Genomic DNA, 15,355 nt, shown 5'->3' on the forward strand with positions numbered 1-15,355 from the left:
CAACTTACCCAGTATGCATCTGTTCTTGGCGTATAGAGCTGTAGAGTAATATGCTATGCATAGATCGCCATCTAGTGTTGGGTCCAGCTGTTTGCACTTTGTTTTTATTAGAAGTATTTCCAGTCACAAGGTAGGTGACTCCTCCTTTCGGTGATAGTGCACATGGACAGATTCCACTGTTAGATTGTTTTTCCGCAGAAGGGATAATGGAGATAGGAGTAGTAGTAAAAGGAAAGATCTACGAATTCATGTATCCAAGTAAGATATTAATGGAGCAGGTATAGATACCCAGGGAGGTGGGTGGGCACATACGACTACAGCTCTATACACCAAAAACAGATGCATACTGGGTAAGTAGCATTTTCCGTTTGAGGCATATGAGCTGTAGATCATATGCTATGCAGAGACTATATAGCAGTTATCTCCCAAAGCGGTGGCTAACCTGTATCTGTTGCAGAGGCCTGATATAGTGTACATAAAACTGCCTGGCCCACTCTAGCTTGTTGTCTTGCTAACACATCTACACAATAGTGCTTTGTAATTTCTTACCCGTTTGCAGGAAATGTCCCAGGGCTAAATCTAGGTACCCAGCACAGAGTTAGAAAAGTAACGTAAAAAGTAACAAATAGTTTTTTACCTGTGGGTGTTTTGCAGCTTGAAGATCTTTCTGGATTCACTATGCTGTGCATTATTCCGCTGTCTAGAGGTTGGGTCCGGAATCGTAGTCTTTTTCTGCTTTTTTTCCCGTAGCCTAGGTGGGCGTCGATGTCCCACCTTTTGGGTGTCCTTCCTGTGACGTCGGCACGCTTCCTGCGAAAGTTCCCACCTTTGGGCGCCATCTTCGGATTCTTTGTTTGTTTTTGTGCCACTGTTATTCATCCTTTTCCAATCATTTCAGGTTCTTCCTTCTTTATTAAGGAACTCCAAATTTGTCTCTTCTAAAGAGTTTGACTTATACTATCCTTGTATTCCCTTCACCAGGAAGGCTATTGTTGCTCCCTTTTTTCCTAGTAGAGTGGGCTTGTGCCACTCCTAGTAGTTCTAGCCCTGCCTGCTTGTGGCAGAATTGTATAGTTTGTGCGATCCATCCTGCGATGGTGCCCTTTGTTACTGGTCTTCCCATGATACTGCTTGCGAAGGACACAAATTGCTTTGTTTTCCTGTGCTCTTTAGATCTTTCAATGTAATGCATTACTGCCCTTCTAGTGTCCTGAGTGTGCAGGGCCCTCGCTGCGCTTGTGGATGGTTTCTGAAAGAAGCTTGGTATCTATTGTTTGGTTCATGAGGAACATTGACACCACTTTTGGCATAAAGTGAGGGTCCCTTCTCATTATCACCCTGTCATTGTGTATTTGAATGTAGGGTTCTTATAGTGTTAGCGCTTTCAGCTCGCTTACCCTGGGTAGCGCGGTGATTGTCACTAGACAGGCTGTCTTCATTGTGAGCATTTGTAGTGAGGCTTTATAGATAGGTTCAAAAGGCGCCTTCATAAGCTCTTTTAGGACTAAATTGAGGTTCCATACTGGTGGCGGCATTCTCTTTGGTGAGGCGATCCTTTTAGCACCTTCCAGGAATCTCTACTACTTGGGATGTAAAGAAGCTCTTGCCAGTCTTTCCTCTTGTGTAGGCTAATATCGCTGCTAGGTGTACTCTCAGCGAGTTAGAGCTTAGGTTAGCTTTTAGCAGGTGTGTTAAATATTTTAGCACGGTTGATTCCTTGGTTATTTTCTTGTGTAGCTTTTTCCTGATGCACCATTGCGTGAATCTTTTCCATTTCGCCACATAGCTCCCCCGTGTGGTAAGTCTCCTTGCCTTACGTAGCACCCGCAGTGTGCTCTCAGAGTTTCAGGTGTGCAAACTACGTCTTCAGGAGCCATGCTGTTAGGCAAAGGCTCTCCGGCTCTGGGTGAAGTACCTCCCCGTTTTGCATGGCGAGCAAGTCTTTTCTTTTTGGGAACTTGAGGTGGTCTCTGTGCCATCTCCACTATTTATGAGAACCAGGACTGCCTGGCCCAATGTTGTGCCACCAGAATCAGTGTCATGTCGCTGGTTCTGCATTTGCGAAGTACCCTGTGTATCAGTGGTATCGGAGGAAAAGCGTAGGCAAATGTTTGACAAGCTTATTCATAGGGCATTCCCCTGGGATTGTTCCCCTAGTTGCGAAGTATTGGCATTTTACATTCTGGTGTGTTGCAAATAGGTCTATTTTTGGTGTCCCCCACTTCTTGAATAGCTTTTGCGTTTCTTGTGCATTGAGCTCCCACTTGTGAGGCGTTGATGTTTGCCTGCTGAGCCGGTCTGCCTCCACGTTCTTTCCTGGTAGGTGTATAGCCAGGTGGTCTATTTGTAGTGGGATGGCCCATCTCCATATCTCCTGCGCTAGGTTGGATAGTGCGACTGAATGTGTTCCTCCCGGTTTGTTGATGTAGAACATTGTTGTCGGTTTGTATCAACACTCTGCTTGTACAGTTGTTCTGGAAGGCTTTTAGGTCAAGAAACACAGTTTTTAGTACTAGGTAGTCTATGTGCTGGATAGCATCTGTTGGTAGTCCACAGACCCCGCACCTTGGTTCATGTGTGCTCCCCATCCCCTCTGGAATGAGTCTGTGGTGATGATCACTGTTGGGTTTGGTGGCGATAAAGGCTTCCCCTTTGTTATGTTCTCCTTGTTCCACCACGATCTCTCCTCTTGCACTATGTGCATTACAACCACCTAAACTCACCCGGCTACCTTGCTCAGAAACTGACAATCTCTGGGGGAATCAGAAACACGAGAGGGACAAACAATCTTCTGCTGAAACCTCGAAGATTCCGGAAGGAAAAAACATACAAGCGCTCCTTCTCAGGAATGGCGCCTAGGATTTGGAACTCACTCCCTCCCGAAACCAGGCTTATCTCCTCCACTACACTCTTTAAAAAAGAAGTAAAAGCTATCCTCATGGCTAAATACACTTGAACTATACTGACCCCTTTACTTATTTGTACGAGTTGCCTTATCACTCACATGATTGGCTTTGCAGCCACCTATTTGTATTATTTGTACTGTATGATCTACTGATTTACCTATTTGACTTTGTTCCCTCATGTACCCTTCTGCACTGTGTGATCTATTGATTTACCTATTTGACTTTGTTCCCTCATGTACCCTTCTATGTTAAGCTCTCTGATATCTGCAAAGATCTTGTTCGCGCTATATAAAACTTTGAAAATAAATAAAATAAATAAGATCTTTCCAACTCCCTGTAGCTTGTGACCATTGCTGTTGGAGCCATTCCTGGAAAGGTCTCATGTGGAGCCGTATAGTGGGGACTAGATGTATGCAGGACGCCATCATCCCCATGATCTGGCTCACTGTCAGAGCTCGCTCCTTCTGGTATTGACGGGTCTCCTTCAGCAGGGTAATTGTTTTCTTGTCGCTGGGGAAGACCTTGTCTTTATGGTGTTGATCTGTGTGCCTAGGAAGATCTTCACTTGTTCTGGTTCCATTGAAGATTTCCCCCAGTGTATTGAGAATCCTAGTTCTGTCAGTCTGTGTGACCCACTGTGCGTGTCTTTGGCATTGTTTGTAGAAACTAGCTTTTATTAGCCAGTCGTTGAGGTAGGGCTATACATAAACCCCTTCCCTCCTTAGGTGCGTTGCTACTGCTGCGAGGATCTTGGTGAAGACTCTTGGTGCAGATTTTAGTCCGAAGGCCAGGGCTGTGAACTGGTAGTGTGCTTTGTCTATGGCAAATCTCAGTAGATGTTTGTGTTGTCTGTTCATGGGAATGTGTAGGTAGGCATCTTTGAGGTCTATGGTAGACATAAAATCTGTCCCTTATCTGAGGGATGACTTCTTGTAGGGATGTCATTTTGAATTAGAGTTTTCATGTATTGGTTTAGGAACTGTAGATCCAGGATGGGTCTTAATGTTTTGTCCACTTTTGGCACGAGGAAGTAGTAGGAGTACACTCCCATGTTTCTTTATTTGAATGGTACTGTTTCCATCGCCTCCTTGTGGAGAAGTTCTTGTGCTTCCTCTAGGAGTAGCGGTAGTTCTTTTGCAGCGCGCCTTTCTTTTTGGTTTCCTGTTTAGAGGCTTCTTTTCCAATTCTATGCAATATCCGAACTGTATGATGTTCAGTATCCATTTGTCTGTCGTAATTTTCATCCACTCCTGGAAGAAGTGTTTTAGTCAGCCTCCTACTGGTGTTACATGTTTGTTGATCCGGGATCTTAGTTCGTGTAAGGCTTTTTTGCTTATTTTGTTGTGCCCCCTCCTTCGAGGTGTTCTGTGGGTGGGCACGTTTGGTGGAGCAGAGTCACTTTGAGGTGGGTTGCTGGCCTCCTCTTCTGGTTTGTCCTTGTCCATTCTCTCTCCCGCGAAAGGACTGGCCCCTGGGCAGGTATTGCCAGTTTTGCTGCTGCGCTTGGTTGTCGCCTGGGTAATTTTGCTGGATTGTCTGAAGTGACACACCCGGCTGGTTTTCCCCCCTTCCGTACGGCCTCCGTGTCGGGGTGCCCCTTCCCAATCCTCTGAATTGCAAAGCCCACATGGAACTTGCAGTTTAATTTTCTTTTTTTGAGTTGTGTCAGTTTCTCATCCACTGGCGCTCCAAACAGGGTTTCTCCGTTGAAGGGGGTGTTCAGAATGTTATTCTGTACTTCCAGCTTGAAACCTGAGACCCTCAGCCAGGCATGCCTTCTTTGTGACCCCAATCATCATGAGCCTGCTGGATGTGTCTGCAGCCTCCAGGGCTGATTTCAGACATGAGTTTGCTATGTTCTTGCCTTCCTCCACCTGGTGTGTTGCTCTCTGTTGGTTTTGCTCCGGGAGGTGCTTGAGTAGCTGTCCGACCTCCTCCCATTGCTGATATGTATGCTTGTTGAGTAGGGCATTAGAGTTGGCAATGCGCCTGTGAACTGCTTCATTCCTCTCTATTTTCCTACCAGTGAGGTCTATCCTCTTACTTTCCTTGTCTGGCGGTGGGCCTGAGTTTGTGTGAACGTTGGCACTTTCCCTGGCTGTTGCTGCAATGATGGTCAGCCGAGACAGATCCCTGGAAGTAGGCGGATCCTTAGAAGAGTGTTTGTACTTCTTCTCTGTCCGAGGTGGGACAGACCTGCAGCTTGATGGTTCCTTGAATGCCTGCCTCCCTTGGTCCAGGACACTTGGGGCCATGGGGAGGAATTGACTCCTGGTATGAGAGGGGAGCAGGGTCTCTAAGAGGAAGCATGCTTTTGGTTTCTCTTCCTCCAGTTTCACTCCATAAGCTGTTGCCGCATTCGTGATGACCATGTTGTAGATGCCAATGTCATTGCAACAAAGGCCTCGAATGATACGTCTCCACGGCCTCTTACGGGCTGTCGAAGTCCTGCCAATCTAGGTCCTGCACCACCGAGGTTGCTGAGCCCAAACTAGTTTGCTTGTCTTCCTCGTAATGGTATAGGCCCTCTTCCTCTCGGCGGCTCTTCGGCATCAAACTCCTCTTTGTCCTAGACGATGGTCTGCTTTGACGGGATGGTGAACCTTTTCATCGGTTTGTCAAACTCTTTTCCTTTGCACAATGTTATCCATTTCGGTCTCGAGCCTTCTCTTTTTCCTCTCCATCTAGGCAGCCTGTTCGGCATCAAGTGTTTCGGATGATCTCTTCAATGTCGAAGTTGCCTTCGGGTCTTTTTCTTTCAGCGTCGAGCACGCCTTTTCGGAGACATGTTTCGATGACCTAGGCTTTTCTTGTGTTTTCGCCATCTGGGAGTCCTTTTCGAAGGATCCATAGAGCTGCTTGTCCCTGGATGCAACTGCGGCAGTCGATATTTTCGGTGCCAGTGCTCCTTTTGTGGACTTAGACTCTGTTTTTCAAGAGTCTGACTTTCTAGAGTCAGAGTTTTAGGGGTCGACGTCTCGCCTACCTCCTTTGTATTCTTATCGGTCTCTACGACTGTGTAGTCATCTGGTTCCTTGGCGAAGTGATCCTCTTCCTCACTGGAGAGGCCCAACTCCAGGAGCGACTGAGGTTAGCCTTGCATGTTGTAGTTGGCTCTCTTCTGTCTTTCTCTCACAGAGTCTCTTCGGGGTAAAGACGGAGCAGGCTTTGCAATCCTTGCTCTCGTAGTCGACCGTCAGGCAGAGGTTGCAAGCTGGATGGTGGTCCTAATGCACGTATTTGTGGTGGCAATTGCAGCAGAATTTGAAAGGTGTTTTGTCCATTCCTGCGCTCAGGGGGGCCCCTGTGTGTGCATTCTCTGTTGGACATCGAAGTTTGATGTTCTCCTCGTTATTTGTCATCCCGGCTCAGTGGTCTTGTTTTCTCTATGTATTCTCCAATCCATTTCGGTAGATTTTAGTCTTTTTCTTCTTCCTTTCGCCAAAAACTCTGGAACCTCTAGGTGACGATCCAGACCCAACGGTACAAAAAAGAATCTGAAGATGGTGCCTAAAGGTGGGAGCTTCCGCAGAAAGTGTGCCGACATCACAGGAAGGACACCAAAAGGGGAGACGTCGATGCCCACTTGGGCTACAAAACAACAACAAAAACTACGATTCCGGACCCAACCACTAGACCGCGGAATAATGCACAGCATAGTGAATCCAGAAAGATTCACACTGCAAAACTTACCTGTAATTTACTGAAAAAGCCTATTAATTTCAATAGACTATTTGCTAAGTGTTGCATACTACGGCTCCCCTGTAAATCAAAGTACAATTTCTATTGTTTTTTTAAACTTTTATTTCAAGTAACTTATTATGGAAGTATTTAATGCTCATCTGTGCCCGGGTTGCTTGGTTCTAAAATAAAACAGTATATTTTTTTAAACAAAAACAATGTCTAGAGTTCAGTTCTTGAGTGTGTGACAGTGTGTACACCAAATGCTCAACACTGTCCTCCGAGACTGCCTTACTGCTCAACCACTAATCGAGAGTATGGTTCTGTATAACTTTAACCCTGCCTACCTCTGGGGACACTTGGACACTATACCTCAATTTGGTTATATAGATATATATATATATATAGATATCTAGATATAGATATCTAGATATAGATATCTAGATATAGATATCTAGATATAGATATCTAGATATAGATATCTAGATATAGATATCTAGATATATAGATATAGATATATAGATATAGATATATAGATATATAGATATAGATAGATAGATATAGATAGATAGATATAGATAGATAGATATATATATATAGATATAGATAGATAGATATAGATAGATAGATATATATATATAGATATATATAGATATATATAGATATATAGATATATATAGATAGATATAGATCGCTCTTTTGCGAGCGTTTGATACTACCAGCGAGTCTAGAGGTACCTGTCCTTTGATAAATATTGGGTCCTTTGGAGCTGCCCTATATGTTCTATCAATTTTTGGGTTTAACACCCTAGCTCTCACTGGGTCTTTGAATATGTCTGCTGTGTGACTGAGAAGACCCTTCAGCATAGGTAGAGTACCTGATAGTCTTTGTGTATTAGGTAGTGTCTCTAATAGGAAATCCTCTACTTGAGGTTCTGTATGTAGGTCTACCTTATGATATTTTGCTACCGTATTAATGAGTTGTACAAACCCTGTGTTATCATCAGGTGGTGAAAGCTTTGAGGGATATAACTCTGGGTCGTTATCATCTGACCCTGCGTTATAATTTTCCCATGGGTCATCCTCATCTGGGATAGTGTCATCATCCTCATGAGGTTCTCCCTCCCCTGTATCACTGTCTACATCTGACTGAGGTGTAGATGGTCTTGGTGTAGAAGGTGGAGGAATATTTGGCATAATGTGAGGAATAGGAGAAGAGGGTGTGCCTCTAGGTCGAGGAGAAGTAGGAGGAGTTGTATTTGTCCCCATTGTTCTCTTTTTAGAAGGAAAAGGTTTGTCTTCTAGCTGTTCATTCTTCCTCTTCTTTGTCACTACTTTGCCAGTTTGTGGATCAATAAACAAAATCTTTTGTTTCGGATCAGTCTGTTGCTCCTGTATCGGTACCGAAGCTTTTGGTTCTGAAAGGTGTCTTTGCTTTCGATGGTCAATGTTCGGTGTTTTCGGCACCAAAGATTTGCTCGATTCCGATTTTTTCAGTGTCGAGTGAGTTTGACGTCGAAGCATGTTTCGGTTTCGACATGGAATGCTTCGATGCCGAGCTTTCTCTTGCATGCAGCTTCGGTGTCGAAGTCAATGTTGACCGTCTCTCGGATCCGACATGGTGGTAGGCAGAGAGTTTCAGTTACAGTTTCGTTGCCGGGCCCGAAGGCGGGGCGTCGGAAACTTTTTTCTGCGGGTTGACCGGTTTCGAAGGCGGGGTCGTTACCGCACGGGGTCGGGTTTTTTGGTAAGGGGACGTCGTCACTCACGGTTTGTTGCACGCCGAGTTCCTAGACATCAGACTCGTCCCCTTCCGACACAGACTGTTCTTCATGATCCTTGTGAGAAGGTGGCCTGATATGCAGTGCTCACTATTCTAGTGAACACTATGTATCAGTCCAGCAACCCTTATTGATGATTGGTTGTAAGTCAACCTTATAGACCAGCTGTGAGAAGGTGGCCTGATATGCAGTGCTCACTATTCTAGTGAACACTATGTATCAGTCCAGCAACCCTTATTGATGATTGGTTGTAAGTCAACCTTATAGACCAGCTATCCTAGTAGCATGGATACGAGCAGTCTAAGGCTAAAGACTCGAGAGGGCGTGTTAAGCCAGCTGTTTACCACACATATACCCCTTGAATACCCAGTGAAAGGACACCACACAAGTGTTATGAAAATAAACAGTTATTTATTAAAGATCACAACAGCCCTGTACTCTTTATGAGGACAGGGTACTAAGCACAAACCAAAACTCTTACAAAAATACTTAAGTTAGCACAGTATATACAAATGCCCGAGGGGCACGGAAAACCATATACTCTGAAAGTGGAATGCGAAATTCCTAGCAGGTAAGTACAGTACTAATAGCTTTTGGAATCGCTAGGACTTGACTAGGGAATCGTTAGATTACGTCTAGGAGGCCTAGGGGACTCGGGTGCAGTGTGTGCACTCTCACGCGAGATGCGGGACAAAAGTCTATGGTAGCTAGGAAATAGAAAGTTAGTGTTCTCGGGCGAACCCGACCTGGTAGGGAGAAAACGAAAGTAGATTCTGACCCTTGGATAGTGAGGCTATGCTGGGGCACCGAAATGCCGAAGTTACCTAGCCCAGGGGCTGCAGCTGCATAGGTCTGAAAAGACGTCGGGAATCCTCGTAGACGGACCAGGAGCCGGAAGAAAAGATGCTGGCCGGTGACCAGTGAAGAAAGTTCAGTCGGATCCAAGCCTGGATCTTGAAGATAGATGACACCTGAAAGCAGAGGGGACCAAGTTCGAGACTACTAGCCAGTAGTCAGTGGGCACCAGGAGGGCACCGGATGGTAGCCACCTCGACTAGGTGAGTGGGTGACGCTTGACTCGAAGATCTCACGGACCAGGAGGCGTTGTCGGCGACCAGGATGGAGGATCGAGCTGTCCCACGAAGATAGAAGCTGTCGGCGTCGCTGGACCCAGGATTGGGCAACAAAGCCTTGGCAAATTCAAGCCCACGCGGTGGACCTAAAATGGCGTCTGGAGTGGACCAGGAGGGTCCGGGGTGCCTCTCTTGAACAAGGAAGCAAGGGCCAGCCTGGAGCAACCAGACCAGCAGAAGAGTTGTCGTCGGGCGTCGTTCAGAAGGCCACAAGCCAGCCGGCTAGTAGCCAAACAACGCGGTGCACAGCAAACAGCAGAAGGGCCCCACGCCGATCGTGGAGATGCAGGGAGGCTGATCTTGGGTGCTGGAGCTGCGCAGGGTTGGGGCTTCTCGGACCCCAAAGCACTCACCAGTGGAGGACACGGTGGGCTTGCAGTAAAGATGTCGTGCAGTCTTGGCGATCGTCGGTCCCTTGAGGTCTCGTCGCACTCACGGTTCTCAGCTTTGCTGTAGAGGTGAGTAGAGGTCAGAGGTGCCAGGGAAGCCGGGTCTCGTCGTGCTGGGTCGTCGGATTCGTGATGAAGGACTTGCAGCAGACCGCAGTGTTCTTTAGGATGGTGCCCGCTTGATGCAGGGTGACTACTCCTTAGCCACAAGGGAGAATCTTGAAGAAGAAATCGTGAAGTCCTTTCGAAGAAAGTGGTATCTTGATTCCAAAGATGATCTAATTTTAACAGGGGGCCCGCTCCCATCTTTATACTAAAAAAGGGGGCTGACCCGGTGACTAGGTCCTGCCTATGGGTGGGACTAGGTGGGGGGTGGTTACACCCCTCAGCCATGCCGGACTTCCCCAGGCCAGGGGCTGGTGTGTCCCTGGAACTGGTTCAGACCGGCCTATGCGTAGTGAGCACCGGGGTGCCACTCAGCAGTCACCTTCCTGTAAAGCCCTGCCTACCCAGGATACACAAAACCATGTCTGGGACGGTGCTAGCACCGCCCCTGACAGGAAACCCTTTGTCCAGGCTCCCCTCACTGGAAGGACTCCCAGCTGCAGGGGGTCAGACTTGTGTCTGTGGTGGCAGCATCCATTTTGTGGAGCTGAGGCTTCAGTTAACTTTAACCGGGGTTCACAGTTACATACATGTCGTGTCCCTCTAGAAGGGTGGAATGCTAACCCCGTCGCCAGAATTGGCGAGGGGTTAGTATTCCAATTCGTATGACACCTTACTCGACATGTTTTGATAAAGCAATACCAAAGATAGCATTTAACCGCGAGGATTATAATGCACTTAAGAGTATATGGTATGCGATATCATGGAACAGCTATTAGGACTTGATTCCGCAAGCTGCAGACAGGCTCAGCTCATGCCAGAGCACCATCTCACACGATTCCAAGCACTCTGCCTTCAGGATTGTCAAGGCCTGCCATAGGAGTGACTGATAGGAATCTGTGTGTCCATTTTAGGGTTAGGTATAGGTATACTACACCTACAGCAAAGGGTGATTACACGACTTTGCCCCAGCTGTCATGCAGCCAGTTGTGTCAAATTTAGGAGGCCAGCCAGGGGTGGCACAATACGTGCTGCAGCCCCTGGCAGCCCTGGGTACACCTATGCCCTGAGTTACAGGGTCTGATAAGGTGGCCCAGTACCAATTGGTAGATGCACCTAGGGTACATGAGGTAATTTAGAAAGAGAACAGCCAGGCTGTGGGTCTGATTGGCAGGCCCACAGCCAGAGAAAGTCGTAAACCAGTGAAACAAAAGCAAAAAAATCTGGGTGATCATAGGATTGCAGACCCTACTCTCCTACATGACCCCCCCCCAAACTTTGGGACAATAAGCTAACCTTGACCAGGTGAGTCTTCTTGTTCTAAGTGGAAATATCTGGAGAGCCCATCGGCATTGCCATGATCAGTACCAGGTCTATGTTCCACTGTAAAGTCCATCCCCTGTAGGGAAATGGACCACCTAAGCAGTTTGGGGTTTTCACCCTTCATCTGATTTAGCCACAAGAGGGGCTTATGGTCGGTCTGAATCTTGAAGTGAGTGCCAAACAAGTATGGCCTCAGCTTCTTCAGGGCCCAAACCACAGCAAAGGCCTCCCTCTCAATAGCTGACCAATTCTTCTCTCTGGGGGTCAGCCTTCTGCTTATAAAAGCAATGGGCTGATCCTGACCATCAAAATTCAGTTGAGAAAGAACAGCTCCCACACCCAACTCAGAAGCATCTGTTTGGACAATGAATGGTTTGGAGTAGTCTGGACTCTTAAGGATAGGTGCTGTGCACATGGCCTGCTTTAGGTCATCGAATGCTTTTTGACAGCCTGCTGTCCACTGAACCTTTTTTGGCATTTTCTTACTTGTCAGTTCATTTAATGGTGTCACAATGGAACCATAGTTCCTGACAAATTTTCTGTAGTATCCAGTCAGGCCCAAGAAAGCTCGAACCTGAGTCTGGGTGGTTGGAGGAGCCCAGTCCCTGATTGACTGTATTTTGCTCTCCAGTGGCTGAACCTGGCCTCCACCTACAAGGTGGCCCAGGTATACAACCTGTGTCTGCCCTATCTGGCACTTGGTGGCCTTGATAGTGAGGCCTGCTGCTTGCAGAGCCTCTAACACTTTCCTCAGGTGGACCAGGTGATCCTCCCAGGTGGAGCTAAAGACAGCAATATCATCTAGATATGCTGCACAGAAGTCATCCAGCCCAGTAAGGACTTGATTCACCAACCTTTGGAAGGTGGCAGGTGCATTTTTCAGACCAAAGGGCATTACCACAAATTGATAATGCCCACCAGGGGTTGAAAATGCTGTTTTGGGTTTGGCATCCTCAGCTAACCTGATTTGCCAATACCCAGCTGTTAAGTCAAATGTACTTAAGTAGTTGGCAGAAGCCAATCTATCTATAAGTTCATCTGCCCTTGGTATTGGATGGGCATCAGTCTTAGTGACTGCATTGAGACCCCTGTAGTCTACGCAAAACCTCATCTCTCTCTTACCATCTTGGGTGTGAGGCTTTGGCACTAGAACTACTGGACTAGCCCAAGGGCTATCTGAGGGTTCAATGACTCCCAATTCCAACATTTTCTGCACCTCAGTTTTTATGCAGTCTCTAACATGATCAGGCTGCCTGTAGATTTTACTCTTGACTGGCAGGCTGTCACCAGTGTCAACCTCATGGGTACACCAATTGGTCTGACTGGGTGTCAGAGAGAACATATGTCTGAAAGACTGAAGAACCTGTTTACAGTCTTTCTGCTGATGTTCAGAGAGGCTGCCACAAAAGACAACACCATCTACTGACCCATCATCAGGATTCTGAGTGAGCAGGTCTGGGAGAGGGTCACTCTCTTCCTCCTGTCCCTCATCTATGGCCATGAGCAAGCTCATGTCCTTCCTGTCGACATATGCTTTGAGCCTGTTGACATGGAGTACCCTGTGGGGACTCCTGGGAGTTCCAAGGTCCACCAGGTAGGTGACCTCTCCCTTTTGCTCAAGAATTGTGTGGGGCCCAGACCATTTGTCTTTGAGTGCTGCTGGGGCCACTGGCTCCAACACCCACACTTTCTGTCCAGGCTGATAAACAGTCAGGACAGCCTTTTGGTCATGCCAAGCTTTTTGAAGTTCTTGACTGGCCTTAAGGTTTTCTGATGCCTTCTCCATATACTCAGCCATCCTGGAGCGGAGACCAAGTACATAGTCCATTATGTTGGTTGCAGGCTTTTTGAGAGGTCTCTCCCATCCTTCCTTCACCAAACACAAGGGGCCTCTCACAGGATGCCCATACAAAAGTTCAAAAGGGCTGTAGCCAACCCCCTTTTGTGGGACCTCTCTGTAAGCAAACAGAAGGCAGGGCATCAGGACATCCCATCTACGCCTGAGTGTTTCAGGTAGTCCATGAATCATCCCTTTTAGGGTCCTGTTGAACCTTTCAACAAGCCCATTGCATTGTGGGTGATAGGGTGTAGTGAATTTGTAATTGACACCACACTCCTTCCACATAGCAGTTAAATAGCTTGACATGAAGTTTGCACCTCTGTCAGAGACAACCTCCTTAGGGAAGCCCACTCTGGAGAACACTCCAACTAGGGCCCTTGCCACCACAGGGGCTGTGGTGGTCCTAAGTGGAATAGCTTCAGGATACCTGGTGGCATGATCCACTACCACCAGTATAAACTTGTGCCCTGATGCTGTCTGGGGTTCCATTGGACCAACAATGTCAATCCCCACTCTTTCAAAGGGCACCCCCACCACAGGCATTGGTATAAGGGGGGCCTTTGTTGTGCCACCTGACTTACCACTGGCTTGGCAAGTGACACAGGAGCGACAAAACTCCTTGGTATCCTCATTCATGTGAGGCCAGTGAAAGTGTGAGACAAGCCTGTCCCAAGTCTTTGTCTGGCCTAAGTGTCCTGCTAAGGGAATCTCATGGGCCAAGGTAAGTAGGAAACCTCTCTGAGACAAGGGTACAACCAGCCTCCTGGTCATGCCAGGCTTGGGGTCTCTTGACTCAGTGTACAGGAGTCCATCTTCCCAGTATACCTTGTGGGTACCTGTGGCGTTCCCAGCAGCCTCAGCAGCAGCCTGCTGTCTGAGGGGTTCAAGAGAAGGGCAGCCTAACTGGTCCTTCCCCAGGTCTTCCCTTGAGGGTCCCCCTGAACCCAAGAATTCAACTTGATCAAGTTCAAACTCTCTAGGCTCAGTTTCCCTCAATTCCTGCAGGTCAGCCTCCTCTGAGACTTGATCCACAACCTGGGGCAAGGGGGAAGGCACAGCCTTAACCCTACTGCTCTTTTTCTTGGAAGGTGTCTGGTCCATTGTTCCAGGATCCAGCACCTGTTCAGTGGGGCATCTTCTGGCCTGTGACCTAGTCACAGCAAACACATGTGCTGGCAAACCTAACATTTCCAGATGAGTCCTCTGCTCCACTTCTGACCATTGTGATGACTCCAAATCATTGCCCAACAAACAATCCACTGGGAGGTCTGAACTAACTACAACCTTCTTGTGGCCAGTTACCCCTCCCCAGGAGAAAGCTACAATTGCCATACTATGATTGGTAGTGACATTGCTTGCATTGGTCACCAGGAATTCTGTACCTGGCATGATCTGTCCAGGGTCCACAAAGCTAGGTGTCACCATTGTGACACTGGCACAAGTGTCCCTATAGGCCTGAGCCATTTTTCCATTAATAAAAGGTGTCTGTCTGTATTTGCCCAAAGTATTGGGACTTATGTCAGGGGACATATCCATATCCCCTGTACTGACAAGGACAGCCTGAGTGAGGGTGCCAACTAAGTTGTCACTCCCCTCAGAACCCAGGGTTAACCCTACTAAACCCTTGGGAGGTGCACTACCACTGCTGGCTGTACTAGGGGGCACAGGTGCCTTAGGGGCTGCAGTGGCAGGAGTCTGCCCTCCTCCTTTCTTGGTGCACTCACTAAACCAGTGAGTTTTACTTTTGCAGTATTGGCACCACCTTTTAGATTGGCCTTCTTTCTTCTTTTGGGGAGCCTGACCCCCACCCTCTTTGGGTTGTTGGGGACCTGTCGAAGACTTCTGGTCATTTTGTTCCCCTTTCGAATCCTTACCCTTCTGGTCTGCTTTCTTCTGACCACCTTGATTCTGGCCCTGGTTCTGTTTAACTCTTGTTCTAACCCATCTGTCTGCCTTCTTTCCCAATTCTTGGGGAGAGGTCAGATCTGAGTCAACAAGATGCTGATGCAACAACTGGTTCTGACAATTGTTTAAAATTTGCTCTCTCATCATCAAATTGTACAATCCTTTATAATCAGTAACCTTACTGCCCAGCAACCAGCCCTCAAAAGCCTTAGTGGCACAATCTACAAAGTCAGCCCAATCTTGAGACTGAGTTTTCTGGGTATCCCTGAACAGCACCCTGTACTGCTCAGTGG

At 47.4% G+C, this 15,355-nt stretch overlaps 1 protein-coding gene across 3 annotated transcripts in view; it reads right to left on the reverse strand.

Annotated features, from left to right (window-relative positions):
- Positions 1-15,355, reverse strand: part of EIF4G1 (eukaryotic translation initiation factor 4 gamma 1) — a 1,004,595-nt gene that overhangs the window by 175,075 nt on the left and 814,165 nt on the right. The gene's annotated exons all lie outside the window — the stretch shown is intronic.

Source organism: Lissotriton vulgaris, chromosome 11, assembly GCF_964263255.1.
Source record: "Lissotriton vulgaris chromosome 11, aLisVul1.2, whole genome shotgun sequence".
Classification (NCBI taxonomy): domain Eukaryota; kingdom Metazoa; phylum Chordata; class Amphibia; order Caudata; family Salamandridae; genus Lissotriton; species Lissotriton vulgaris.